Source organism: Zalophus californianus, chromosome 11 (assembly GCF_009762305.2).
Source record: "Zalophus californianus isolate mZalCal1 chromosome 11, mZalCal1.pri.v2, whole genome shotgun sequence".
NCBI classification, from domain to species: domain Eukaryota; kingdom Metazoa; phylum Chordata; class Mammalia; order Carnivora; family Otariidae; genus Zalophus; species Zalophus californianus.
In genome coordinates, this window is record NC_045605.1 from 48,832,533 (window position 1) to 48,858,363 (window position 25,831).

At 41.5% G+C, this 25,831-nt stretch overlaps 1 long non-coding RNA gene across 1 annotated transcript in view; it reads left to right on the forward strand.

The window, feature by feature from the left end:
- LOC113914035 overlaps window positions 1–14,712 on the forward strand; it is a 34,644-nt gene extending 19,932 nt beyond the window's left edge. Inside the window, exons 2-3 of the long non-coding RNA XR_003517348.1 lie at window positions 8,843–8,963; window positions 14,608–14,712. This is a non-coding gene — a long non-coding RNA (uncharacterized LOC113914035). The remainder of the gene's footprint in view (window positions 1–8,842; window positions 8,964–14,607) is intronic.
- Window positions 14,713–25,831: the final 11,119 nt, after the last annotated feature.

Sequence of the window (25,831 nt, forward strand, 5' to 3'; positions counted from 1 at the left end):
ATTGTTGACGTGCAGATGAATATTTTTTAAAATCTAACATCTCTATAGCATTTTACACTCTCCAAAGCAATTCTGCTGTCATCCCCCTGGTTTTCACCATTAGCTCCTGAGATTAGAACAATGTTATTGAGGCAGTGGAAAAAAGCATGAATTTGGAAATCAAAGAGCCTGAGGACAAATTGTAGCTCAACCCTTTGTAAGTCAAGAGATCCTGGGAAAGTTTCTTAACTTTTCTGAGGCTTCCAGTTTCCTTACCTGCAATACAGGAAGATGGTAACAATAAAATGAGGTTTTTTTGTGTAAAACACCTAGCAGCCTAATAGCTGGTTTTCCCCCTTGTCTTCAGAGGACGCTAGAAGGCTACAGTTAGGAGACTTTTGTAAGGCTAAGATCTGCCCAGGGCAACATCAAACAAGAGGGAAGGGAGCAACTGGCCAGATTTGAGACCCCTGCAAAAAGCGTACTTTGGTTTTCTCATATATTTGTTTGAAAGACAAGGAATGTATATACACATAGTAAGTGGAGAAGGACTGAGGAAAGTGTCAGTCTACATTGGGGAGCTCGGGAATTCTGGAACATCTGGGCTGGCCAATCATTCATCCTTGCATCCAAGGAACACTGAGCATTTACTGTTTACAAAAAGATCTGCCAGGCCTCTAGAGGGGAAAAACAATGAAGAAATTTGGAGATTAGAAGAAGGCCCTGAAGGCAAGGGTTTCTTTTCCCTGTACCTTATTGAAGTGATGGAGTTCCGCAGCAGTGGGGGCGGGTTCTGGGAGGGTTCTTAAGTCACTGGTGCATTCCAACACTACATTGGGTTCTAGAGACATCAATGCTTGTCCTCTTCAAGTTGCTTATGGTCTAGAGGGGACACAGCAATGACCCCAGGAGAGAGATAAGTACTCAAACAGAGGTGACACTGAAAGGAAGCAGCTGCTGTGTGGGAAGGTCACACAGGCTTCCCAGAAAAGGTGATGTTAGAGCTGAATGTTTAAGGTAAGGCTTAAGAAGAGTTTACCAGACTGACAAGGGGAGGGAATCATTCCAGGCAGAGGTGAGACAGAGCCTAGAGCATTTAGGAAACCACAGATAGTTAGGGATTTATAGAGGACTAGAAGGGCCAAACCAGAGAGATAGGTGGTCAGGAGGAGATCGTAAAGGCTTTGGATGAAATCAGAAATGACAGGATCCTATAGGCAGTGAGAATCCAGTGTGGGTGAGAGAGGAAGTAATCCATCCACTTGCTCTCGGAGAGATCCTACCAGCTGACACTCAGAGATGGACCTTGGTGGGAGGGAGAGGGGATAAAGGCTAATCAGATGCAAACTCATGGAAATTTCCTAGTCACCTAAATGGGCAAAACTATTGGTTATTTTTCTTTAGGAAATTAATCACTTCTCCAAAACCTTTCTATTTCCAGGCAGCTGTGTTTTAGTAGGCCGGACTTGAAATGAGTTTAAATGTTGGCTTTCTCACTTATTATGTGTGTGGCAGTGGACAGATTTCTTAAACTCCCTACCTCAATTCCATCGTGTGTATAAGGACAATTTTCTTATATTCTGGGATTATTGTGAGATTAGGATAATGTATATAAAGGGCCTCATGTTCACAAGTTACCTTGATAAATAATGTCTATATTATTCCAGCGTTTTCATTTTAATTTGCCACAGAGTCAGTGCTCTAAGTTCGTTTAAGTATGACTTAATTTAGGGTGTTCGACCTATATAAATTCCGTTTATCCATGGCGTTCCAGGAACACATTTATCCTTTATTTTTTTATTTTTATTTTTTTAAAGATTTTATTTATTTATTTGACAGAGAGAGAGCGGGAGTAGGAACACAAGCAGGGGGAGTGGGAGAGGGAGAAACAGGACTCCCGCCGGGCAGGGAGCCCGATGTGGGGCTCGATCCCAAGACCCTGGGATCATGACCTGAGCCGAAGGCAGACGCTTAACGACTGAGCCACCCAGGCGCCCCCACATTTATCCTTTAAAGGGAGATGTGCCATTGTCTTCTCTGTAACTCTCTTCACCGTTCCTGTAGGTCAGATTCTTAAAATGTGGGGTGGGAGTTGGAGAAGGGGGAAAATAGGCAGGAAACTGTTAAATCTCTAAGTTACACGTTTCATCAGAATCATTTGAATCCTCTGACGACACTTCACCTTTCTCAGTTTTCCTTTAATTTTTCTCTTTATAGCTTTAGTCACCTCAGACAAACCAATTAAACTTCATAAACCCTTGAAGGATTAGGTGTTCCCAGCTCAGCCTCACTTAGAATTTCAAATGAGGCGCCAATCTTCTGAGAGAATACTCATTGTTCCTTTATCAATGCCTGTGATTTCTCAATGTCAGTCATTCAGGCAGCCTTTATTAGGTGATTGCTATTCTTGGTGGGTAATATAAAAAGGAGAAAAAGGCAAATCATTCAGATGCAGAATTAACAGTCTGGGCTCTTTGCAAAGCCTCCAAAGGACTTTGTATAGCTTACAGTGCAGTTTACAAGTCACTTTGCAGTTTTTAAGGATCTATAGTTTTTAGTCCTTGCAAGAACTCTGGGATGTATTATAATCAGCATTTTGCAAATGAGGAACTGTTGCTTAATGAAGGTTTGTGACCTACTCGGGAGACAAGGAGTTCGCAAGAGACAGAATTGGGGCTTGAACCCAGGTCTCTCTGACTCGAGGTTCAGGTCTGCTAAAACACAGTGGCCTGAAAACCTGAGCCTGAGAAATTAATGAAAAGGCAAATTATCCTAGGTTTATTTAAAGACCACTTGCAACCGATGCAGCTACATCTTCTCTATAGAAAATGAAAGTAGACTTACTGAGTTACCGTAATATGTAAGCATAGTTTGGGAATGTGTCTCTGTTTGCTTAACAACTGCGAAATCGTTTAAAGGCTTAAAAAACTGTGTTCACTTAACACATGTTTACTGAGTGCCCTGTAAGCACCTGTGTTCACTTAACACATGTTTACTGAGTGCCCTGTAAGCAACTGTTGTATGTATTGAGAGTATGACAATGAACAGAATAGGCAAAACCCTCACTCTTGGGGAACTTACATGCTAGAGGGGGAGATGAACAGAAAACAAAAAAACAAATACATAAGATGGTGAATACTGTTGAGAAAAATAAAGCAGGAAAAAGGATTGTGGGGTGCTGGAAAGCTAAAGTCGGTCAATATAGACCTCCACAAGAAAGCGCTTTGGAGTTGATGTGGGTGGAAATCCAGGCTCCACCACTTTGTAGCTTTGAGTTTTGAAGAGTTATTTTATTTTGCTTTTTAAAATTTTTTTATTAACATAATGTATTATTTGTTTTAGGGGTACAGGTCATCAGTCTTACACAATTCACAGTGCTCACCATAGTATACACCCTTCCCAATGTCCCGTCACTCAGCCACCCCATCCTTCCCACCCCCCTCCACTCCAGCAACCCTCAGTTTGTTTCCTGACACTAAGATAGTCTCCTATGGTTTGTCTCCCTCTCCAGTTTCATTTTGTTTCATTTTTCCCTCCCTCCCCCCATGATCCTCTGTCTTCTTTCTCAAATTCCACATATCAGTGAGATCATATGATACATGTCTTTCTCTGATTGACTTACTTTGCTTAGCATAATACCCTCTAGTCCATCCACACCATTGCAAATGGCAAGATTTCATATTTTTTGATGGCTGCATAATATTCCATTGTGTATCTATATATACCACATCTTCTTTATCCATTCATCTGTTGATGGACATCTTGCCTCTTTCCACAGTTTGGCTATTGTGGACATTGCTGCTATAAACATCGGGGTGCACGTACCCCTTCGGATCCCTACATTTGTATCTTTGGGGTAAATGCCCAGTAGTGCAATTGCTGGATCGTATGGTAGCTCTACTTTCAGCTTTTTGAGAACCTCCAAACTGTTTTCCGGAGAGGCTGCACCAGCTTGCATTCCCACCAAGAGTGTAGGAGGGTTCCCCTTTCTCCACATCCTTGCCAACATCTGTCATTTCCTGACATTAATTTTAGCCATTCTGACTGGTGTGAGGTGGTATCTCATTGAGGTTTTGGTTTGGATTTCCCTGATGCTGAGTGATGTTGAGCAGCACTTTTTCATGTGTCTGTTGGCCATTTGGATGTCTTTGGAAAAATGTCTGTTCATGTCTTCTGCCCATTTCTTGATTGGATTATTTGTTCTTTGGATGTTGAGTTTGATAAGTTCTTTATAGATTTTGGATACTAGCCCTTTATCTGATATCATTTGCAAATATCTTCTCCCATTCTGTCCATTGTCTTTTGGTTTTGTTGACTGTTTCCTTTGCTGTGCAAAAGCTTTTTATCTTGATGAAGTCCCAATGGTTCATTTTTACCTTGCTTCCCTTGCCTTTGGCGATGTTTCTAGGAAGAAGTTGCTGTGGCTAAGGTTGAAGAGGTTGCTGCCTATGTTCTCCTCAAGGTTCTTGATGGATTCCTGTCTCACATTTAGGTCTTTCATCCATTTTGAGTCTATTTTTGTGTGTGATTTATTTATTTATTTGAGAGAGGGAGAAAGAGAGAGTGAGCACATGAGCGGGGAGAGGGGCAGAGGGAGAGAGAGAATACTCAAGCAGACTCCTCACTGAACACAGAACCCAATGTGGGGCTTGAACCCAGTACCCCAAGATCATGACCTGAGCCAAAATCAAGTGGGCAGTCAACCAACTGAGCCACCCAGCCACCCCTAACAAATTTTTAATCTTTCTAGGAAGTAAATTTCTCCCACATATACCACATAGGTGCTTTTCCCTGTGTACAAATGGAAACAAACTATTTATACTATATTTATACTATTTATACTATATTAATTTTTTCACCTAATTCACCCTGGAGACCTTCTCCTGCCAGCCCATGCATACCTATCTTCATGGTTATTTTGTAGTCTGTTGTGTGGTTGTACCAGAATTTAACTAGTTCCTTGCTTTTGGATCTTTAGATTGTTTTCCTTTTTTAAAACTATTAAAAGTAGTGCTTTAATGACTTAAACATTTCAGTAAATCTACAGAAAGATTCTTCACTGTGAAACTGTGGTTTAAAGTATATACATTTGAAGTTTTTATGAATATTAATAAATTCCTCTTTAAATTAGTGCAACAATTTACAATTCCATTGTCAGTATATGAGAGTGCCCGGTTGTGTGTGTGTGTGTGTGTGTGTGTGTGTGTGTGTGTGTGTGTGTGTGTGTGTGTCTTTACCCACCCTCACCAGCACTCCGTGTTAACAAACTTAAATTTTTGCCCATCTCATAAATGAAAATCACGAATTTTTCTAGAAATAACTCAAAGAGCTTTGGTTGGCTTTTGACCAGATGCTTTTATTTTCATTGGTTTTTCCTGAGCACTTTTAGCCAATACATATTTCAAGGGATTTTACCTTTAGATTTTTCTGATGATCCTGTAATTTTCACCTCTAAGTCAGCACATAGTCCATGGCAGAGAGATACTTTTAACAACAACAAAATAAAAGTTTCAAGAGCATGATTTTAAGCCATTTAACTGTGAGTAAGCTCCCTCTTAGAGTAAGTGTGAGATATCAAATATTCATTTTCAGTGGGTGATGCTCAGTATAAGGGGAAAACATTCCACATTCAGAAATAGACAACATAAGATGCCTGGGTGGCTCAGTCGGTTAAGAGTCTGCCTTTGGCTCAGGTCATGATCTCAGGGTCCTGGGATTGAGTCCTGCATTGGGCTCCCTGCTCAGCGGAGAGCCTGCTTCTCCCTCTGCCTGCTGCTCCCCCTGCTTGTGCTCTCTCTCCCTCCCTCTCTCTCTCTGACAAATAAATAAAATCTTAAAAAAAAGAATTAGACAACAAGCATGGAGGGAAGTTATTAGAAGGACATTAGATACAAAGCAAAAAATTCAGAACACTAGTGATATTCCTCTAAGATTTCATATTTCTTTTAATGTTTTTAAACAGATCAGGTTTTCATCTTATATTCCTTATCTTTTCCTTAGGGAAAAGATCTAGATCTCTGAAAGCAAAAACATTTCTTAGATTTGTTTAATTTGAATTCTCCCCCATTTAAAATACAGATCTATAATAGGGTTGGAGGAAATGGAAGTTTTTAACAAGAAAAAATATGGAAAATCAAGGAAAAGAAAAGAAAGATAGCTAACATTTTGGGGAGCACCTATTATTTGAAAATGCTTTACATACATGATCTCTTTGAATACTCACAAGATCGCCCTGAGATGAATCTTCTTATCCCTGCATTCATTTGCTGGGGCTGCCATAACAAGTTTCCACAGACGAGGTGACTTAAGCAACAGAAATTTATTGTCTCACAATTGTGCAAAAACGGAAGAAGTCCAAGATCAAGGTGCTGGTAGAGTTGATTTCTTCTGTGGCCTCTCTCCTTGGCTTACAGGTGGTTGTTTTTCCGTGTCTTCTCATTGGCTTCCCTCTAGGTGTTTAGATGTGAGGCAGCGCAAATGTCATAAATATGTGCTGCAGGGGCTTAACCTACACATTGTAGCAGTGGTCAATAGACCATAGACCAAATATTGCTTCTATAGTCACTCTACAAAGGAAGAAGTGTGCCAGGTGTGATCTTGGTAGGTGACGCCAAGCACATTGCCAAAAATCAGAGCATGAGCGTATGGGCTGCACGCTGAAGGCAGAATGTGATGTGGAGGTCAGTGGGCCTGTATATTGTATTTATATCCCCAAGTCTATATACTTATCTGACCTAACACTCCAGGTACATATATTCGTCCTATAATTTTATATAGGAAGACAGGTATAACACCATGAAAAGTACAGTCTGTCTTAAAGAGGCAGAAATTCATTCATTAATTGGCAAGATTTATTCAACAGGAATGAAAGGCACTAGGAATAAAAATACCAGCATGACACAGCCTTTGCTCTGGAATTAGCCACAGTCTAATGGGGGAAGGGACTATGATGTGAGGCAGAGAATTCATGTTACAGACAAGGTCTGGGTGAAAGGCCTGGGGACATCACCAGGGAGAGAGGACTTGCAAGGGACAGAGGTTACAGAAGGTAGTATCTGGAAGGCAATTGAACTGGTTCTTTCATTCTGGTTATACTTCAAAGCTACCCAAAGAGGTTGGGTTCATCTCTTTTCATGAAAATGTTTGGAATACTTCCCCTCATGCTTTTATGGTATTTTGAACAGTGAATCATGGACTGTTACAATTCTTTGAAGTTCTCTGAAGGCTGGAAACAGATCTAACCCAAGCACCTTTAATGAATCTAGCACATAATCGGTACTTGGAAAGCATTTTTTCCAGCCAGATGGAACTATATATCCAAGTTAAAGCTCTTCTCAGCTTTGGACCTCAGTTTTTCTCCACTATAAAATAAAAGGTATAGCCTAGGCCAGGTAATTTTTGAGGTCCCTACTAGTGCCAACGGTCTATGACTCCACCTTGACACCTCGCATACATTCTTAGAATATTCCGTTTCTCGGTTCAGTTCAAGCCAGTCAAATATTTGCAAGTTAATTTATTATAAACCTGTGGATCCCAGCTGTTGAGAGTTTGGTAAGTAGATAGCTGATTTCTTTCTGTCTAAAGCAGCTGAGGCTATGTCTATGAAATGTCAAAATAACTGTTGAGCTCAGTCAGACAGCTCACCAGTGCTGATTGAAGGGAGAGCCGCCAATTCCCCAGTCTTCAGGGAACAGTCAGTTCAGTTAAAATGCTTCCTCTTATGACCTCAGGCAGATACAAATCTCATTCAGTGGCTCTTAAGTGTCCTCAAAGGCACAGGCTCAACATCCCTGCTAATCAATGGAAAAGGAAATTGTGGTAGAGATGCGTGCCTTGAGATAATTTATGTAAAAGTATTTTGCAACTATAATGTGCCATCAGAATGTGACTTACTATATTACTGCTAATAGTGGTGGTGCTATGGAAAAAATCTGGAAAAATATACAGCAAACTGTTAGCAGTATTTATATATACAAGGTGAGATTAAAAGGTATATTCTTAGATTTGTGTTTCTATCATGTTTGGAATTTAAAACAATGAATTCATGAATTTTGTACCAGAAAAACCAACTGAGAGAAAAAGATAAATAATGTGACCACCTCTGGGTGTAGTATAGTTCTGTAATAATTTTAACAAGCCTTGTCCCTGGAGCAGGACTTACTTAGAGTCCTGATGTTGCCATGTACTAGAGGACAGCCCAACCACCTAACATCTCGAACCTTATTTCTTTCTGTGTAAAATGGGGATAAAACTGTCCAACCCCCCCAGACCCAGTGAGAGGACTTAAGAGGTAAATCTGAAAACCCAACAGCCTAAAGAAAATCAAAGAAGTATTATTATCTTACTGGATCTTTCCAGCAACCATGTTGCTTTTGGCTGGATTTCTTCACTCCCAATTTATGAATGACACAACAAAAGCCTAGACAGGTTAAGTAAATGGTTTCCAACAAGAAGGCTAGTTTGCCCAGAGGTTTATTTTCTATTTGCATATTTTTATGCATATGTTTTTATGCAACTGTTTGTTTGCCTAGGGCTATGGCATCACTTGCATATCATTTTCTTTAAAAATCCAAAAAAAGAATACAAATATAGATGAAGAAATCTACCATTAGCAAAAGAAAAGAGCCATGAATTCAAGCCCTATTGAAGGCTGCCAAATGTAATTTTCCCCAGCTTTATTTATCTCCATAAAGCAATTAAGCAGAAAGCACAAAAGATAGAGGAAAAAATAGCTCATTTCAAACTGAAGCAAGCTATATTCTTTGTGCTGTCTCTTCCCTTCCCCCAAATCCCACTTTAGCTGCAGCATCTAGAAATGCCTGTGAATTCTTAACATATTGCAGCTCCGTCTCCTATTTCACAGTTCCTGAAATGACAGAGAGTGTACAGGTTGTCGCTGTGAATGGCAAACCCCAAGGCTGGGCTCTCAGGTGCCTCCATCATTCAGAGGGGAGTCGCTGAGAGTTATTTCTTCGCCATTCCAGGTAGGCATGGTTGGCTCTGCCTCCACCCAGCTGTTGGACCTTGGATGACCCATGTAACTTTTTTGAGCCTCTGTTTTCTGGTCTGTAAAATAGGTATATTGATATGTACATCACAGAGTTGTTTGCAAGAATTATATGAGAGAACGTACATAGGATTAACTGAAATTAACTAGAGTGCCTGGTGGCGGGGGAGGGGTTGGCATATGGTAGGAGATCAAAAACTGTTGCTGCCTCTAGGAAGCTTTGTGGTGTGAGGGCTCAGTCCCTAGACTCTGGTCCAGACAGCCTAGCATTGAATACCGGCTCTGCCATTTACTAGTGTGTACTTGAGAGTCATTTTCTCTTGTCTGGGTCCACCCGGGAGGGAGGAGATAATGCCTCTATCATACGGGTTATAAGATGCTCAGAGCAGTATCTGTTAAATAAATGGCAGCAAGCTCATACATTATCTAAACTGCCATGTGGGAAGTAGAGAAGCCGAGGGAACCATCTGAGGCACAGTCATTCACAGCACGACTGTCCTAAGATCCAACAGCACCCCCCAACTTCTGAATCTGTCTCCATTCCTCCTGGCAACTCCTCGCTTCCCACTCTTCACCGTCAGCTGCCTGGCTTGTCACTGACTTTGCGCCTGTCCTTGAGCCTCTTCGACAACCACACCCTGCATTCAGATTTCCTCAACAGAAAGGGCCTTTCCCTCATGGCTCCCTTTCCCTAAGTCACAGATCTCAGCCAGGTCACCTCAGAAGCCACTGGCCTCCCTCATGTGCAGTCAGTTGCAAAGTCACAATCCAAAGCCCAGCAACCCCTGTCCCAGGAAGGTGGCCATAGAGTGGTGAACGTTTTGAATTATGGTTTTGTAACAGTCATAGAAATAGGTGGTGTTCTAGAGGAATCTATAAGCGCTTGGAAAGCAAGGGAGGTAAGTGAACCCTGTGGGCAGAGTTGGGGGAGCATGCCCAGAGCAGAGTTCATTTGAGCTGGGCCCTGCGGGATGAGCAGAAGATTGTGAGAGGACAGGACAGGGAAGGCATTCTAGGCAGAAGGCAAAGGGTGGACAAACGCTGGGAGATTGAGCAGAGGTGGCCTGTGCGCCTTCACATGATGTCCACTCACTTCTCCTACACCTTTGACGGCACTTTTTATAAACTCCTCACTTCCACTGAAGCTTTCAAAAAAAGTGCAACTCACCTTTTATGGAAATAAGCGTCTGTTTCACATTTCATCGATTTACATCATGTGTTATTGACTCATGTCGTAACAACCACCCCAGTGGGAATAAACGGGAGGATCCTATAGAACCAACTCTCATTAAACAGTAACTGATAACTAGGAACTCAGTTAGTAGGAGTGAATGTCTGCACACAAAGGAGAGGGTCCCCTCTGAGCTGCAAGAACTCCGCCTTCCACAGGTGTCAGTGAGAACATTTGCAGAGGTAACAGAGAGCCCCGGGTTACTTGGTAAGGTAACGTGAAGGTTGGTTACAAGAACTTCTGTAAAAACCAAGGGTAAACAGGGATGCATTTGGGGTCTTTGGGAAGAAAGATGTAGACTCAATACAGCAGCACAGCCACAAGTGCCCAGAGCTGGATACAGAAATGCTTCTTGGGGAGCTTCTCTCTTCTGGGCACTCCTTCACCTAGTGGGCCGTGGGCAGTCTAACTACCTGTCACCACCAGTTTGGCCTCTCCCAGAAGCTAGGGGTTCTTAAAGAGACAGTTCCTCCAATTTCTTACAGGCTCGCTTCCTGCCATCTGGTAGGAGGTGGCGGTAGCCATGGAGCTGGGCCAGGGCACAGCTCTGTACATACCTGGCAGAGAGAAGGGAGTTTTGCATTTTATGGGGAAAGGGGGAGAGTTGGGATCCTTGAGCTCATTGTTCATGGTATGCCATGCCTTCAGAAAGAACATATACGCAAAGAAGCGTGTTAGGCTTGGCAGACCCCTCATCCCTGAAGCCGTGTGCATACAAGAACAGCCTGTACTTCCCGGGAAGCTGGCCCTACTCCCTCTATGGGATGCTTGCCCAAGAAAGCACAGCAGACCTGGTCTGTCCTTGTGGCCTGGTAAGAAAGGCATGCCAAAAGCAGACATGTCAAGTGACAGGGGACAGAGAGAACAAACAGTGACATACAAGTCAGGGAGTCTCATGCCTCAACCAGGAGAGAGATACACATGTAGTGAGCCAGAAATCTATAAATGCATGGTGACTGGATAAATATATCCCTCTCCTGTTAGGTGTGTGTGTCAGCCTGTCCTCAGGAGCCACCAAGTCTTCTGTGTTCGCACAGCATGGTAACCTAGACTGCTGTGTTAGGATGCGTCACAGTCACTTAATTATGTGCTTACTTGATATCTGCATCAAACTGAAAATCCCACAGGAGCAGGGACTATGGATCTCATCCTTAGATTCTCAGGAACCAACACAGACATAAATTCTAATAATCATTTGATGAAGGAATGGAGGAAGGAAAAAAATGAGTAACAGTTTATAGAACATTTTCTGTAAAGATTTATTTATTTATTTTAGAGAGAACACAAGTGGGAGGGGCAGGGGGGGAGAGAGAATCTCAAGCAGACTCCATGCAGAGTGTGGAGCCCAACGTGGGGCTTAATCTCCTGAGTCTGAAATCATGACCTGGGCTGAAATCAAGAGGCGGGTGCTTAACCAACTGCACCACCCAGGCACCGCTAGAACATTTTTATAATTACTGTCTCACTTGATCTTCTCTCTAAAACTCTGTGAGTTAGGAAAAGCAGGCTTTACTGACCCCATTTTATAAATGAGAAAGCAGCCTCCATGAGGCCCAAGTAGCAACTGGAGTAACTGACAAAACCTTTTCTCAGAGCAGAACTTCAATCTCATATCCCCTTTCCCAGGGAAGACTAAAATGAGAAAGTATCACCTCCTGATGGGGAGAAGAGACAGAGATCTCTGGTCTAACTCTCTGGCTTTGTGGACAAGGACAGCAGGGTCTTGTGAGAGCCCATTGGCAGAATAGAGGCTTGAACCCAGGTCGCCCAGGTCCCCCAGCTCCCAGGCCAACACACTGTCCTGTTCAGCACACAGCACCTATCTCTGCCTATCTGGGTATTGGTCCAGTTGATCTGGACTCTGGTACTGACAAGAGTGACAGGCAGGGAAACAATGATAAGAGGCCAGAACAGACAGCATGGTGCCTGTGTTGCTGTCAACCCTGCCAAAAGCAGGGAGGCCAAGCGCTCACCAGCCCAGCTGTGCCAGACACTGTTTTGGTCCTGGCAGCTGAGGGATACACTGAACCAGATTCCCTTGTTGAGCTTTCTCCTCTGGAGTCTCAGCAGCCTTTTCTTCACTTAAAAAAATGAGAGAGAATTAAAGTTTATCTTCCCACCATCTCACAGTTCACATTAGCAGATATTTATCCCAGTAACAGGAAAACCATGCCCATGACCACTGCTGTGGCCAGGAGTAACTTGCAAAGTTTAAGAGAGGTGAGAGGGAGACGGTCCAGCATAGCATTTCTGATATGGGTCATTCCCTATGATAGCCACCCTTGAGACCCGACCCACACACCCTTTGTTCTCTTCTGAGTCCATCGACAATACATAGTTTCCAGGACGCTGCAGCTTTGATCTTGCATCTCTCTAGTCCTCCACCTGTGGGCTTTCTCTAGGACATAAAATTTGTTCAACCTACAAGGCAGCCCAGAAATATCGGCCAAGGACAGTCTTCAACAAATGAGGGACAAGAGCCTGGAAAAATACTCCAGCTTCCTCAACTCGAGATGAGACAATTTATCTAAATAATTGCCCAGGTGGCAACTTAATCTAAATAATTACCCAGGCATCTTTTAGCAGAACATATATAACTTTCTGATGCTGGGAGCCATAGGAGGCATTTTTAAGTGGTTTCTCATCTCTGAGGATCCAACAGAGCTGGATGACTATTTGCAGGACTTTGTAATCATAATGTTGGTTCCCATTATGTGCCAGGTGTTCTGCATTTCTCATCTCTAAGTCTTATAATAGCTCCGTCATAACAGTATTATCATTCCTCCATGTTATGGATGGGAAAACTAAGGCATGGAGAAATTAAATCAACTTAAAATTAACTTGTTCATGGTCCTTCAGCTGATCAGCAGTGGAGCCAGAATACAAACTTGGATCTGCTCAGCTTTGAAGGAAGCCTGTGTGTTCTCTCCAACTATCTCATGCTGTCTCCTAGAGCTCAGATTGTGTTCTTTCCCATATTGCATTCCAGAGAAAAAGGCAGGTTGAAATAGGAACCAAGAGTCCAGCTTCAAGTAAAGAGTCTGATCGGCAGTGTCAAAGGATCCTTCCAATTCTGTGGTTCAAAGACTACTAGATAACATTCCCACATTTGTGCTTGCAATCATAAAATCCTCTACACAATTGGCTATTAAACGTTGAAAACGTCTCTGATTCTGAGCTATCCATAGCCTGTTGATAATCTGTTCTTATTTGCCCCTCCTCACCCCTCTATACTCCATCTCCAATGTAAAGAAGAGCCAAAATGTGCAACCATTGTGAACTTTCTGGAAGAGGTAACTGGGTAATTAAAAGCTGTATCTAATGCAGAAGTGGCACACTTTCTCTGTAGAGGACCAGATAATAATAAATATTTTAAGCTTTGTGGGTCACATATGGGTCTATTGCAACTATTTAACTTTGTAGCATAAAAGTAGCCCTTGACAATAGCTAAAGGAAAGAGCATGACTGTGTTCAAATTAAACTTTGCAAAAACAGGCTGCAGGCTAGATTTGGCCCTACAGCTATAACTTCCCAGCCTTCTGACCTTACTGATAGAGACAAATAAAAAATGGAGAGTTAATGTTTCATGGATATAAAGTTTCGGTTTGGAAAGGAGAAGTAATTCTGGAGATGGATGGTGGTGATGGTTGTACAATAATGTGAATGTACTTAATGACACTGACCTGTACACTTAAAAATGGTTAAAACAGTATGTTTTAGGTTATGTATATTTTTAGTCACAATTTTTTAAATACAGTTAAGAAAAGTATGTGTATAGACAAGAAACTTGGAAACACAAAAACATTTGCTACATTGGGGTAGGCTGTGGGTGACTTTCTTCCATATGTTTGTTGCTATAAAGTGTTTGCAAAGAATGAAAACTTTAAAGAAAAAAAGTGGGCAAAGTACTTGAATAAACTATGCTCCAGAAAAAGACATACAAATGGCCAATAAGCACATGACAAGATGCTCACCATCATTAGTCATTAGGGAAATGTGAACCAAAATCAGGAGATACCACACTTCACATCCACTAGGCTGGGTGTACTAAAAAATAAATGACAAGTGTTAGGGAGAGTGTGGAGAAACTGGAATTTTCCTACATTGCTGGCAGGAATATAAAAATGGTGTCACTGCTTTGAAAAACAGTCTGGCATTTCCTCAAAGACTTAAATATAGAGTTACCAAGTGACCCAGCATACACCTTTGTTCCTAGATATACACTCGGGAGAAATGAAAACACATGTTCCTATAAAAAAGTATACAGGAATGTTCACAACAGCATGATTCACAACAGCCACAAGTGGAAACAGCCCATCAACTGATGAATGGATAAACAAAATGTGGTATATCCTTACATCCCTCTTTCCCCTTCCCCCCTCTCCACCAGGAAGCCAGCTCTCTGTCTTCCCATCCCCTTGTCTGCAGCCAGAGGCAAGATTGTGGAGGTGGATTCAGGAGACGGGGATGACAAAGATGGGTTTTAACAGCTGCCAGCTAGGGCCACCAGCCGTTGTGCTCCAGCAATGACCTGCGAGCAGAATTCTGAAAGCTGGACCTCCAGGTGACTCCTGGTGGCTAGAGTGGCTCTTTTTCATGTTACATCTGCCAACACCTAGGCCACAAATTTGCCACTGCTCACACTTCTTGGATGAAGGTGGCTGAAGCTGACTTCATAGGAACCACTCTGTCACCTCCCAGCTCTTCGGCCTTCTGGGAGTCCTTTTCCTATTCATGGAATGGCGTTTGAGTAGAATCTTCCCTTGAACACCCACCAGCCATGACTGTGCAACCAAAAGCAGCTGCAGTTGGTCAACTTCTCTATCGATGCTCTACTCAACTCAAGTCCTGACAAGTTTGGAGAAATCTCAGTTTTGCCCAGTTCTCTGCTCTCAAACATGTATATTGACAAGGACTCTGTCGAGAAAGCAAGACTTAGCCTTTCTATAAGGATTGTAGGGGTCTTAAAACATCATTTATTCCATATCCCTGAATTTCCATTATCTCATACTCACAGAGACAGAACATCACTTTCTTGACAGTATTTTAAGTTCTGGCAGCTGCTAATAAGTTCTCCCTCATGCCCTTTACAAAGTGCTTTCACATCAATTACTTCTTTTCTGTTGACCCTTTGTGAGTTGAGAATCAGGCATTTAGTTCATTAAGTTCTCCCTTATTATAAAATTTCATACTATAAATTTCTCTCTAATTACTGATTTACCTGAACCTCAAAAAAATTGTTTAGTCATTCTGTTATATTTATTTCCATTATGGTTTCTCATTTAATCCATAAATTCATAATATGATTTTTTTTCATTTCCATATCAGTTTCTTTTTTAGTTATTGCTTCTTGCACCCCACTCCTTTCCCTGGGTTCAATTCCAGTACTCCTTTTAGAGGTTCTTTCAGAAAGGGTCTATGAGTGATAAGTTTTCTCATCATTTATGTGAAATTGTTTTCATTTTTCCCTCCCTCTCCAATGAAAAGTTAACTATGTGTAGAATTTGAAGCTGGCAGTAACTTTGTCTCTCAAGACTTAGAAGATACTTATTCCACCATCTCCTGGCCGTTATTGTTGACATGAAGAAGTCTGTGGATTCTCTCTCTCCTTCTGACCGTATTTAGGATTTTTTGTTTAAAAACTTTATCTTTGGTGTTTTTCATTTTCAGTATAAAGTGGCTATGGTATATATTTTTAAATTTATATTATTATTTTTAATATTGCTTGGGACTCAATGGGATTCTTAAATCTGAAGATGTCTTACATAAGTTCCAGAAAATTCTCAGTCATTATTTTTGAATGTTACCTATTTTTTTTTTTAAAGATACATTCATTTATTTTAGAGGAGGGGGAGGGGTTGAGGGAGAGGGAGAGAAGCAGACTCCTGCTAAATGGGGAGCCCGATGTAGGACTCCACGTGGGGCTCCATGCAGGGCTTGATGCAGGACTCGAAGTGGGGCTCAATCCCATGACCCTGAGAGTATGGCCTGAGCCAGAACCAAGAGTTGGAAGCTTAACTGACTGAGCCAGCCAGGCACCCCTACTTATTCTCTCTCACTGTCTTTTTTTTTTTTTTTTTGAGCTACAATTTTTTTTTTAAGTAGACTTCATGCCCAATGTGGAGCCCAGTGCAGAGCTTGAACTCATGACCCTGAGATCAAGACCCTAAGTTCAAGAGTCAGGCACTTAACCGTTAACTGAGCCACCCAGGCATCCCTCGAACTCCTATTAAACCTAGTAAACGTCTATCCTCCCCATTTATTAATATTTCACTACATTTTCCATATTTTTATCTGTCAGTGCTCATTTTCTCTGTGCTCATAAATTAGATTCAGTGCATGGTTTTAAAAGTGTTTGTTTTTTTTTTTTCAAAAAGATTTTATTTATTTGACAGAGAGCCAGAGAGCACAAGCGAAGGGAATGGCAGAGGGAGAGGGAGAAGCAGGCTCCTCACTGAGCAGGGAGCCCGATGTGGGACTCCATCCCAGGACCCTGGGATCATGGCCTGAGCCAAAGGCAGACACTTAAACAACCGAGTCACCCAAGCACCCCTAAAAGTAGTTTAAAGAATCTGTTTTACCCATCTACTGACTTTTTTAAAAAAATTACCATAGCTCTCCTTTTTTAAAAGAGGCATAAACCATGATTTTTTTGTTTGTTGTTTTAGTTTTATAAATCCTACCTAGTACTTTTCAAATCTGCCTGCTCTTTTTTTGCACAGTGCCTTTCTTTTCTTAGAATTTCAATTTCTTTTTTGTACTTCTTTAACTATCTTTTAAAATATACTTATAGTCTCATATCATTCTATGTTATAAAATTCTTGGAATGTTTCATTTTTGTTTATTTTGTTGATTTTTGCTCATTGCTTCATTATGGATTTTAAGGTTTGTGATCTTAAGCTCATCTCCAACCAGGCTTTGCTATTAGAATCCTGTACAGCTCAGGGTGAGGGAATGTTCCTCTGAAATGAGATTGTGGCAGAAGGAATCAGGAGCCAACTTGAAGGAGCTTCCACTGGACAAAGATGGGACAAGTTAAGTTTAAATAAGAATAATATCTGTAATTGATTGGGATACCTCATATATGTTTAAAGCCATGAGTTATGACACATTAAAAAATTAGTCTCCTTTGGAAGTATACACACTGTATGTAAAGGTAACTGAAGAGTTGATAAGAAGTGTTTCTTTATAGAATAATTCCAACTAATAGATGGAGAAGCAGTAATACAATGAGAAATCACTATTTTGTAATTTCAGTTGATGTAATAGTTGTCAATGATCATCAATGACTGCTATGTCACGGAGAAGTATGAAAGACCCAACATGCTTTTAAAAAGAAATATACAGCCCCATTGTGACCACTGCAACTTTTAACACAAACTTAAGGGCAACCAAGTTTCAGGTCTTGAATGGGAGAATATGATTTTAAGCACTTAAACATGTGGATAGACCATTACGCTTACTTTGTACTGAGTCATCAACATTTTTTTTTTAAAAGGCAGTCCCTGAGATTAAATCATTTTACTATAGCATATAGCCATACAATTCAAAAAGTTATATCCTATATTCTGGAGGCCCAGTTGTTTTTTTGGTGCACCAGAAATCTCAGTGTGCTTCCTTTGTGTGCTTCACAGGTAACAACCCATCAGATGACCACATGGTGTCTACAGCCATTTGTATGACAACTTCCTATTCCTATCAGTCCTGACCCTAGGCATATAAACATGGGTTTAAATGACCTCATAGAGATAAATAGATTGAGAAAGAAATTTTAACATCCACAGACATTAGCAGGACTTAGTTGAGGCAGCAGCGGAATTATGGCATCTAAATTTTCTGTGAACCCAAGCATAGTTTAACAATAGCAGTTTATTACTCACAGTCTTTTTTTTCTAAGATTTTATTTATTTATTTGAGATAGAGTGAGAGTGAGAGAGAGAGTAAGAGAGAGAGAGGGAGCAGCAGGCAGAGGGAGAAACAGTCTCTCCACTGAGATCCCAACGAGGAGCCAGATCCCAGGACTCCGAGATCATGACCTGAGCTGAAGGCAGACGCTCAACAGACAGAGCCACCCAGGTGCCCCTATGACTCATAGTCTTAAGGGATGCTCGGAGCCATGGAAAGAAAGTAGACAGGCCCTTGGTGAGAAATAAAATCAGGCATTTCAAGAGAAAAACCCCTAGAAAAGTCCATTGCAGTTGTCCTCTTCTGATTAATACAGTGAACTTTATTAGCTTCTTTCTTTCTTGGCCTCCATTCCTTTTTTCCCCCCTCCTTCCCCAAGTTTTCAGCTCCATCCCGCTCTGCCTTCTGTGTTTGTGAGGACAAGTTCCATATCATTTCACCACTATTGCAGACACCATGTGAAATCCCTGCCTAAGTGTCCTTGATCCTGGACCTTCCTTATCTTCAGAGTGGAGCACCTACAAAATAAATGAGCTACTCACAGCATAATTTTATAGCATAATTTTATCTTTCCCTTACTTATGTAGAAAGGCACAGTGTTCAGGTAAATGCAGCCAGTTGAATAGAAACTCTCCTGAGTGTACAGAAATATTCTCAAGTGTAAACATAGGTTCCTGGGTTCCTATCATATTGTCCAATATTCTATACCCTGGTGAGCCTGAGAAGAAGATTTAAGGAATACTATGTAAAACCACATTTTATATCCAAAACCCAACGTTTGTGATAGGTGAAATTAAAACCATTGGAGATTTATTTTATGTTGGCCACTGCTATCATTCCACCAAAAATATTTGTCTATTATTGCATACCTAAGTACATTCAATGTATTCCCCCACTTGATTCCAAAAAGAATGATAGAAGGTAATTATTATTATTTTTCCCTTTTTTCAGATGAGAAACTTAGAAGCCAAGGCCACACAATTAGGAAAGGGCAGAGCCAAGATTCAAACCCAGATTGGTTTGGTTATAGTGCCCGTGACCTTTTCCTCCACTACACTGCTCTGGAAAAATAAAAACTTGATGTAAATTGTGCATAATGATAACTTCTGACCCCAGATGTAACCTTGGTTGAGAGCTATGCATCTTGGAAGGCCAGGCAAGACAAAGGGGCACAAGGAAAAAAACATCCCAAGCAAGTTGAACTTTTGAACAAAATTTTAAAGCAGACTATAAAAACAATCAATAGATTTATCCAAATGAAGAATTAACTCATCCCCAAGGAAATAGAAATGTAGTAACAGTATATTTAGACTCAATAACACAAAGATGGGATCTATCCTTCAGAAAGAGAAAAAAATGGCAAACTTCATATATCTTGGGAATAAAAAGTCTTTGAAAAAAGTCCAATGGAAATTTTTAAAATTAAAAAAAATAATTTAGACCAAAAACAGAAAGCAAAACCAAAAAAATAGTAGTTTAGACACAGATGAAAGGAGATTTTGTGAATTAGAAGACAGAATTTTTTAAATTATCCAGAATGTGGCACTGAAAAGCAAAAGGATGAGTAGTATAAAAGAAATATTAAGAAAACATGGAGAATACATACCAAAAGGAAGTCCAGCATAGACCTCATAGAATGTACAAAAGGAGGGGCACTTGGGTGGCTCAGTTGGGCAACTGTCTTTGGCTCAGGTCATGATCTCAGGGTTCTGGGATTGAGCCCCACATGGAGCTCTGCATGGAGCCCTGCATACCACATCAGGCTCCCTGCTCAGTGAGGAGTCTGCTTCTCCCTCTGCCTCAGCCCCTCCCCCTGCTCATGCTCACTCTCTCTCTCAAATAAATAAAATCTTAAAAAAAAAAAATGTTCAAAAGGAGAAATTAAAAGAAATGGTGAGAGAAAAATCTTCAAAAAGATTGTTTGAAATTTTTCTCAAATCCAATGTATCTATGTGTTCTCATATTTCAAAAGCTCAAGTGCCAAGCAAGATTTTTAAAAAACATACTAGATATAGTCCAGTACAATTTATGAAGATGAAAGATCAAGTAAAAGTATTCAAGCCCACAAGAAAATGAGAATTGATTGGCAGGAGTGAAGGCTAGGAGCAGCTAAGAGACTGTGATGTAGTCTGGGTAAGAGTTGGTGGGACAAGACTGGCCTCAAGGGCATTGTTGAGAAATTAACTCATTCAGGATATATCTTTGAGGTCAAAAGTAACAGAATTTTATTTCTTTGTCTAGTAAGTATTAGTGCCTGCCATGTGCCCACATTTTTGCTAGAGGTATAGCAGTAAATAAAACAAGTAGAATATGAGAGAACGAGATTAATTAAGACTGATTCTTACATTTGGAATTTGAGCAGTTGGGTAGAGAGTGGTACAGTTTCATAAAGTTGGGGCAGCAATTAGCCTTTATTGAGCCCTGTTAAGACAGTTACATATTTGTGGGGGTTCAGTCGGAGGGGGAGACAAACCATGAGAGACTATAGACTCTGAGAAACAAACTAAGGGTTCTAGAGGGGAGGGGGTGGGAGGATGGGTTGGTCTGGTGATGGGTATTGAAGAGGGCACGTTCTGCGTGGAGCACTGGGTGTTATACACAAACGATGAATCATGGAACACTACATCAAAAACTAATGATGTAATGTATGGTGATTAACAGAACATAATAAAAAAAAAGATACATAGTTTATCCCACTATTTTATGTACAGAGAGGATAAATTAGTCCAAGACATCACAATGGACTAAGCCAATATTCAAACACAGTTCTGTTCAAGGCCATACCATACCAAACAGCTTTATAATTCACAAAGTGTTTTCAGGCCACCTGGGTGGCTCAGTTCGGTTAAGCACCTGACTTTGGCTCAGGTCATGATCTTGAGGTTCTGGGATTAAGCCCTGTGTTGGGCTCCCTGTTGAGTGGGGAGTCTGCTTCTCCCTTATCCTTCTGCCCCTCCCTCCTTCCCTCTCCCTCTCTCCCAAATAAATAAATAATTTTTTTTTAAATTACAGAGTGTTTTCATACCTGTGCCTTGATTTACTCTCACAACAATCTCATTAGATAGATAAGGAGCTCTCATCATTTTCCCCATTTCATGAATAAGGAAATTAAAGTTCAAAGAAGTTCAGTGACTTGTCCTGGGTCATGCAGGTAGTAAATGACAAGTTTTAGACTCATACCCAGGCCTCTCCTTCTCCACCATCTATAATCTCTCCAGTGTACCTTGAGAGGTACTTGGGCCCAAATTACTTGGGCTCTCCAAAAACAGAGCCCAAATAATTTCAGAGAGGGCAGTGTGATGGTGTTCCATTCCTGACAGGGAGGAGACCCTAAAAAGAGTAAGAGGCAGAGAGTAAGGAGAAGAAGGAAGGAAATTTACCAAAAATGGATAAAGGCAATCCAGCTTCTCCCAAATCATTGGTTCTCAAAGATTAGTCTCTGGATTATTAGCATCAGCATCACTTGGGAACTTACTAGAAATGCAAATTCTCAGGCCCCACAGTGGACCTATATCAGAAACTCTGGGCATGGGCCTGGCAATTTGTTTTTATAAGCCATCCAGGTTTTTCTGATACAAGGCAGAGTTTGAGAAACACTGTCTTAAATCATAACCTTCCCAAGACTGTGTCCCTTTTTTAGCCCAGGTGAGGAAGCCCCAGCAGTCTTGAAGTCAACTGCTCCTATTTTTAACAGAATAATGTGAAAATGATGCTTAAATCTGACACTGAAGCCCACATCTGAGACTTTAGGGAAGGAAATTCGAATAGAGCTTCCCCAAAAAACCCTTACCTGGGATATCTACCCTTTTCCTCAGTGTGTTTGTGAACCCTGAACTTCTAAGCTCAAGGTCTGTAATTTCATTTTTCTTCCTAATTTTATTGTCTTAACCTTACAGCAAGGTTCTGCAAACGATCCTTCCAGGAAATAACCAGGTTAACTCCATGCAGATTTCAAGGTTGAATTAGACACACATATTGATGTGGCCTCCAGAAAATTAAATTAGTAGTGTATCATCATATATTCATAGTTGTGGACACACTATTCTTTTTTTTTTTTAAGATTTTATTTATTTATTTATTTTAAATTTATTTAGAACATGAGCATGGGGAGGGGCAGAAGCAGAGGGAGAGGGAGAGAGAATCCCAAGCAGACATGCTGAGCACAGAGCCTGACATAGGGCCAGATCTCTCAACCCTGAGATCATGACCTAAGCCAAAATGAAGAGTGGAATGTTTAACCGACTGAGCCACCCAGGCACCCCCCATTTTAAAGACTCTTGGTTTCCTCACCTTTAAAATTAAATAGTAATACTAAACTTTCAAGGTCATTGTGAAGACTAGACACAATATAGTGTTTGTCACCAGTTTGTGCTTAATAAATGGCATCTAACATTTTGATATTTTCAGCTTAATCTTTTGTATCTAAATTTCCTAAATGGCCCCAAATAAAATTTTTCACTCTAATAAAACTATGAATAGCCTGGGAGAATGAGAGTGACTTTGATTTTCAATTTTAAGAAACCTTAAGTACAGGAAAATAAGCACAGTAAAAGAAACCTTATATTTCTCTTTTTCTTAACCATAAAACACTGAGTAGGATAGTTCTTAAGGGCTGCCAGTTGTCACTATCTAAGTGGGCATAGAAGGGAAGGAATCATTAACAGAATGGTGCTAGTATGGGAAGAAAGTGCTCACAGAGTGGGGCCTCGAGGACTACTAGGAAAGTGAGTGGTTTCCATCCCATTTCTTCTCTACCAGAGCGGGGTAATGCGTGTGTGCAACCTGTGAGCTCCAACTGCCTGCCTTGGAATCTGGGCTCTGTCACTTCCTAGCTGTGTGTTCTGGTGCAAGTCACTTAATATTTCTGCACCTTGTGTCTAAAACGGAGACCAGGTAGCACCGAAATTGTCTGGCACATAAGACTAAAATGTTTCTGATGGCTTCCTGTGATCCAAGCACCATCTAAGTTTATACATATGAATGTTATTGATCCTCAGAACAATCCTAGGAACTGTCATCATTTTACAGCTAAAGAAACTAAGTACTGAGAAGTTGAGTGATTTCTGCCCCCCCCACCCCTCCCCCAGGCTCCCATAGCTAGTCAGTTGCAGGCCCAGGACTCAAACCCAGTCTGAATCCAGAACCTTCTTTTCATCTACTACCTTATGTGTCTCCCTTGCAACAAAAAGGAGCAATTATTATTACCACCACCACTGCTTTTGCAGATGAAATTGTAAGGTACTTGTTCAAACTCTACAAGACAGACGTTGACAGATGTTCAGAACACAATTTCAGGCCCAGCACTGGAACTCTGTCCCTCCCCTCAGCAACTTCTAATACACAGAAGTAGGCCAGAATTTGCTCACTACTTACCAGATGTGCAGAGGAAAAGAGGAGGAAGGGAAGAGAGAGAGAGAGAGAGAGAGAGAGAAAAGGAGCCTGGAGCTCTCATTTCCTATAACTTTTCACCTTACTCTCAAGCACTCATCCCACTCATGTGATGGGGGGAGAAGTTGAGGAGGAGTTGGAAGACTTAAAACCTAGGGGAAGATGTGCTTCTTCGCCTTGTTTCCTTCCAGTTCCTGCTGCCTCTGCTATTTATTGGTCCATGAGTAGCATCCTGTGGGCCTTTTCTCTCACTGAAGTTAAAGAGTGACATCTTGCTCACTAGCTTGGCCCTACCCTGGATCTCACTGGAACCACCAGTCCTCTCAGGCATCTGCAACTGCTTTGAGGTCACCAGTGTGGGTGGCTGGCTAGCCCCTTGCTGTGGTATCTCTTCATTTCTGACTGTTATGGACAACCTCCTCAGCCTTTGGAGCTCATCAGCCAACATCTCCCAAGTATCCCAGTGCCTAAGGTGCACACAGAACTTCTGCATCCCCTAGGATCATAGACACCTAAGGCCAAACTCTTGGGTACTTCTTTTAGCAATTCCTACCCTACCATTTGAGCACTTTGTAGACAGGGATGCTATGCCAAATTCTGGACTTCTCTTTGGGGTTTACAATGTCTTTGGGTCATGTGTGAGGAAAGCAGGGCACCAGATCTCATGTTTTCTATCTTTATGTCTCTGTCATCCTGTCTACTGGTCCACCACCATCCTCAATATCTGATCCCAGAGAGAGGGGGAAAGGTCATTTGTATCTGCACTTTGCCTCCCTTTCTGACTCCCCTCTTTAACCCAACACCTTCTGAAGGGTCTTCTGATTTTCTTTTCCCTCCAGGAAGGGATATTCTTTACGTCATAGACTCCTCATTCCAGCCTTTTGGTCTTTTCTATTAAAGAAAACATTATGGGACAATAAGCAGAATTAAAAAGAGGTGAAAATCCGACAGGAGTTACTTTGAAAAGTCTCTCTTACACAGACAAAGCAGTAACCTGTCAAATGGGATTGCGTGAAACACTTGATAAGGTGCTTAAAGTTAAGAGGAGTTCAAGGAGGGAGCAATCAGCAAAGTTAAGATAATCTAGGAAGACTCCCTGAGACCATTGGGATTCAGGCTGAGTCTTAAAATTTTTATATTCTTTGGACAAATAGAAAAACCTGAAGCTGGAACTGCAGGAGGGGAAAAGCAGGTGAGCAGTGGCATGGTGTGTGGCAGGTTTCCTGTGCGTACCAGTTTGGAAGGAGCGAAGGGTTTGTTTAGGGGAATGATGTGAGGCAAGGTGAGAGAGGGTCCTGATGGCCAGCTCATGACGGCCTGTGAAAGCCACACTAGGTGCTGTCACAAACATTGCCTTTTTCATCCTCGCAGGAACCCCATTAGGTAGGCAATTCCTGCAGTTTTACAGATGAGGACACAGAGGCTCCAAGACATTCAGTGGCTTAAGACCAAACAGCCGGTTAGTTGCAAAACTTTTTGTCACCAAGTCTCAATCTTCACACAGACAAAATGAACAGCCAGTTCTTCCATCTTCCACCATGATGTCTTGATGAGGAGAAGTTGGTATCCATACACCTAGAGTCATTTTCAGCCTCGCCAACACACACACAAACACAAGTGTGCATGCACACACAGACATACACAGAGTTAGGCTAAGGTCAGCACAGACTCTTTGTGCAGCTTGGACTTTCATCTGTGTGTTGTGGGCATGACAGATCCTGTGGGTGCTGATAGTTGAAGGCATATTGAATTTTCTCCTCGACATTTCCACAGGATATAGTTGACGAAGCAAATTCCTTTTTCATAGGCCACAAGCTCTGAAAACAGGACTACACAAGGTATAATCACGTAATGTTACTGTTACAAGCCCCACTCAATTTACTTTGAAATGCCATTAAAAATTGCTTCTGTCAGAGTACAGGCCTTGGAAGTGAGGAAGGTCTGTTTGGTTGTTGCTGCAGCTGATGGACCATTGTTACTTTAGGCCATGGAGGGAGACCAGGCAAGGAGGAGGGCTCAGCTTGGGGAGAAGTCTTTGGACAAGGGCTGTGGGGAGGCTAACAGGCACAGGAGTGGTGGATAAGGGGCTCAGAAGGGACAAGACTAAGTCAGAAACGCCCCTCCCAGCCTCCACTCTGGGCTCCCAACTAATTTCTTGATGATGACTAAGACTCTCAAAGCAGTACTTCCTTCTCTGTTCAACATCTCCACTTGGAAAATTGATAAAGGTCTAGGTATCCTTGAAATGTTCATACTCTTAAGTTTCCCTTAGCCTAATTACAGACACTTCATCACAATTAGGTTAAGTGTGTCTACTCTCG